Here is a 5000-nt window from a genome sequence, read left to right as displayed (position 1 = left end):
ATCATATGTGTATATATATATATATATATATATATATACATATATATATATATGTATACATATATATATATACATATATATATGTATGTATGTATGTATGTATGTATGTATGTATGTATGTATGTATGTATGTATGTATGTATGTATGTATGTATGTATGTATGTACAGTATGTATGCAACAGTAATCACATGAAACACGTGAATAAAGATATTTTGCTGAATCCACGAGGAAATCAAAGATCGGAACACTGAAAGTTTTCGTCTATTTAAGACATTTTCAAAGTACATAGTATTAGCTTTTATCGAATCCTGGATCAACATGGCTGATAAACATTTCCTTCCGGAAATCGAAATAGAAGGGTATAAGTTTTTTCACAAGGATAGGGTTGGTAGGAGTGGGGGGAGGTGTAGCACTTTTCGTTAAAAATACAATAAACTGTATTACCAATAATTCGATTAAGGAAGAGGACTGTACGGAATCTATTTGGGTAGAGATTATAGGCAAGAATAAGAAAGTTATTATTGGCGTCTTGTATAGACCTAACCTCAGCATTCAAGCATCCTAACCTCAGCATTCAACAGACTTGATTCATGAAATTCAAAGAGCGTCCCAGTACAAAAACGTTGTGATCATGGGAGATTTTAATTATAGAAACATTGACTGGGAATCTTTGATAGAAGATCAGGAAACGAAGAAATTCGTAGATGTGGTGTAGGATAATTTCCTAAAACAAGTGATTACCGATCCTGCGAGGGGAAAAATACTCTGGACTTACTTTTAACTAATAATGTGCAGAGGTAATTATTAAACTCTATCTAGCGATAGTTAGACCCATCCTTGACTATGCGGTACAGTTTTGGTCTCCGTCCTACAGAATGGACATCAATTCACTAGAATCAGTACAGAGAAGAATGACCAAAATGATACATGGACTCAGAAATTTGCCTTACGAAGAGAGGCTTAGGCACCTTAACTTACACTCTCTGGAAAGACGCATTGCGGGGTGATCAAACAGAGGTGTTCAAGTGGGTCAAAGGCTTTAATAGGGGTGATGCAAACAAGGTCATCATATAAAAACAACAGGGCAGGACTCGCAGTAATAGTTATAAATTGGACAAATTTAGATTTAAGAAGTAAATAGGCAAGAATTGGTTTACTAATAGGGTGGTCGACGCATGAAATAAACTTAGTAACCATGTAGTAAGCGCTGAAAGTCCTACGATGATTCTTCCCCAAAAGATTCTTTTTTTAAAAAGAATCTTTTTGTTCTTCCTTTTCATCCCAATTTGGTGAAATTTCCTTGTGTCCTTAAGGTTTTTAATGTTAATGTTGTATTTAGAAACAACACAATCAAAGAACTTCTCATCAAAAAATCGCCTGATAATTCGATGGGTTGTGTTTATAGTATTCCTTACAAGAATTGGAATTTCTTGTTACATTGGTCAGACTGGCAAGGAATTAGAATTTAGGTTGAGCCAGCACAAGTATAGTGTCCGTACTGGCCAATCATCAAGTGGGATTTTTGCTCACATTAGAGACTACAACCATTGCATTGATTGGGGTAATTCCCAAGAAATTGTTTCATGTAGTTCTTATTTGGTAAGGAATCAAATTGAATCGTGTCTCATCAAAAAAACTTTCAATGAGAATCTCAACTTAAGCACTGGTCTTTTCAAACTCGATAATTTTGTCATCAACCAAATTGCAGCACAATGTCCCTTAGCCATCTTGTGTGACCTTTTGTCACCTGTGTCAATTGTCACCCATTGTATATTTTTTTCTTGTCATTATTTTATTTTTTTTTTATTTTTATTTTTTTCCTTTGAAAGACATTCCTTATGTATCTATGTTGAGTGACCTCTCCTGTTCTCTACACTATTGTATTTTTGCTGTACTTTGTTGTGTAATTATGTACTTTGAAAATGTCTTAAATAGACGAAAACGTTCAGTGTTCCGATCTTTGATTTCCTCGTGGATTCAGCAAAATATCTTTATTCACGTGTTTTATGTGATTACTGTTGCGTCATGGATACCACACCCCTTTACAAGACCTGTTTACTCTCCTGGACTTTTTCCTATCGTCACTAGTTTTTGCTCTTCTCTTTTAAGTCACACAAGATGAAACTTCGGCTTAAGTTTCTCAAGGAGTGTCTACAGGAGCAAGTTTTACCAAAGTCCATTTACAACAACCATCTGCTTAAGATTTGTGATAGACCCTTTGAAGAATTTGATTAGATCATCTTACAAAAACACATTGACATTGCAACCTTCGAAGTCCGTGAACTTTTCAAGATCAGCAGTTCGGCAAGACATATTTTCCATCAAGTCATTCCTCAGCCATGGAAACATAAACTACCTGATCATTGTTATGGTAAGATGAGATGGGTTGTTCGTCATGATCGTCATGATCATGATCACCTTTCTTGTAGTTGTCAGTGCACTCGCTCTTGCCATTCATGCATTTATCACTAACGTATATCGAGAACCCATCAATATAGATAAATCCATGAATGGCAAGAGCGAGTGCACTGACAACTACAACAAAGGTGTCATGAGAGCCTATGTAAAAAGAGCCATATCGGTGTGTTCCTCGTGGCAAGCATTACACAGTGAGCTTCAACACAGACAAATGCTCACAAACAATGGGTGCTCTGACACCGACTGATTCTATTACTAACAAGATGCTAGAATCATATTTCACAATCAAAGCACCACAAAATCATAACTACATCAACATTTGTTACAGACACACCTTTACTAATAATTACAAAAATTATGAAAAAGTCATTAAAGATATCATCCAAAGGAATTGCCTCCCTACAAGCGAGAACAACAAAATCAGAGTTCTCATTTACTACAAAAATCCCAGAACTTCCTCTCTCATCATGACGAACAACTCTTCTAGGCGATCAGAATTCACATCTAGAACCAATGAAGTGTACCAATATACTTGCTCTTCAGAGGATTGTAAGCCTCTTAACCATACCTACATCGGTTTTACTAGATGCAAAGTCAGCCGTCTCTTATCATTACATCTACAAGAGAGAGCAATCGAAGAACACCATAAGAATTTTCACAACGCTGTACTCAGAAGTGATGAATTGATTAATTCCACCAAAATTATTGGAACGAGTGATGACCCTAGGAGGCTACAATTGCTCGAAGCCTTTCATATTAGAGACAAAGCTCCAGTCATTAATATCCAAAGTAATTTGATCTCCACTCACTATCCCATTGTATGGAAACAAAAATCCCCCACTCCTCCCTCCCTCCACCCCCTCTCTTCCCTGTTTCCCCCTCCTCCCCTTCCACCTCCACCCCTTCCTCCTCCTCCTCCTCTCCCCCCCCCCCTCCACGGTGACCACACCCGCCTAACCCACCACCCCCAACCCTCTTACCCCGTGACCTCTGAGATCCCATTGTCAGACCACCTACCTGACCATAGGCTTATATATATATATATCTGTCATCCCCGACTTGTCATTTTTCTCTCCCATCCCTTTAAATGTAAGTCTTCTTGTAACATTGTCATCGTATCTATTTGCATCTATATTGTATCCCTCATATTTTACTAGTATTGTTCTTGCACACAATAATATTATCATCATTACTGTATTTATGTAACTTTTGTAATTTTTTTACCATTACTGTAATTATGTAATTCTTTTTATTAAAGTTTACTCTTCAAAATGTCTTCATTAAGACGAAACGTCGAGCTCGAATAATGGAAAGAAATGGAAGAATACAGTGATTTAGTTTCAATTCACCCGGTTAATGGCAAATCTCTAATCAGGAAAATCGAGAATACGAGGAAAATCTGAATAACTACAACAATGCTGTCATTTTTAACTCCACGTGTATATATATATATATATATATATATTTATATATATATATATATATATATATTTATATATATACATATGTGTGTGTGTGTGTGTGTGTGTGTGTGTGTGTGTGTGTGTGTGTGTGTGTGTGTGTGTGTGTGTGTGTATTACCTTTACCTAGTTGTATTTACCTAGTTGTATTTTGCGGGAAGGGGAGCTATGCTCGTGTTGTCCCGCCTTTGTATCTTGCAGTGTCTAGTTTGTTTTTAAACTCATGAATGGTTTTTGCGCATACTATTTCATTGTCCAGTTTGTTCCAAGTGTCCAAAACTCTATGAGGAAAACTGTTTTTCTTCAGTTCTCTTCTATAGCTATGTTTTTTTATTTTCTTTCCATGTCCTCTTGTGTTTCTTTTGTCCCAGTTAAGTAAGTTCTCACTATCGAGTACCTCTGTGCCTTTCATGATTCTGTAGATGGTCAATAGGTCACCTCTCTCTCTTCTTTGCTCCAGTGTCGGTAACTCCAGTTTAGCCAATCTCTCTTCGTATGATAGGTTTGCAAGTGCAGGTGCCATTTTTGTAGCTGCTCTTTGGATTCTTTCTATTTTCTTTATATTCTTTTTGGTACTGGGGGACCACAATGTCGCTGCATACTCTAATCTAGGCCTTATCAATGTAACCAATATTTTTTCCATCATGTCTTCGTCCAAGTATGTAAACGCCACTTTTATTGATCTTAGCAAGTTGTAAGTCTCCCCGACAATTTTGTTAATCTGTATATCATAGGACAAGTCGTTCGTGATAATTACTCCCAAATCTTTTTCGGATCCTACTTTCTTTACTTCTTTGGTTCCAATTGTATATTTTCCTGATATTCTGTTTTTGCTTTTTCCAAACTCCATTATGCTACACTTCTTAGTATTAAAGTCCACTTCCCATTTCTGACTCCAGTTCCATACCCTATTTAGGTCTTCTTGCAGTGCTTCACAGTCCTCATCAGTTTCTATTTTCCTTAGCAGTTTGGCGTCATCGGCAAAGAAGCTCATGTAGCAGTTCACGTCCTCATCCATGTCATTCATATAGATAGCAAACATTATTGGTGCCAGCACAGATCCTTGCGGTACTCCACTGATCACCTCTTTCCAGTCTGAATATTTTTCTCTGAGCACTAC

Source organism: Oratosquilla oratoria, chromosome 6 (genome assembly GCF_046742065.1).
Source record: "Oratosquilla oratoria isolate Oo_2021 chromosome 6, ASM4674206v1, whole genome shotgun sequence".
In the NCBI taxonomy this organism is placed as follows: Eukaryota; Metazoa; Arthropoda; class Malacostraca; order Stomatopoda; family Squillidae; genus Oratosquilla; species Oratosquilla oratoria.
The sequence above is the reverse complement of the archived record's forward strand: the minus strand, read 5'-3'. Positions refer to the sequence as shown.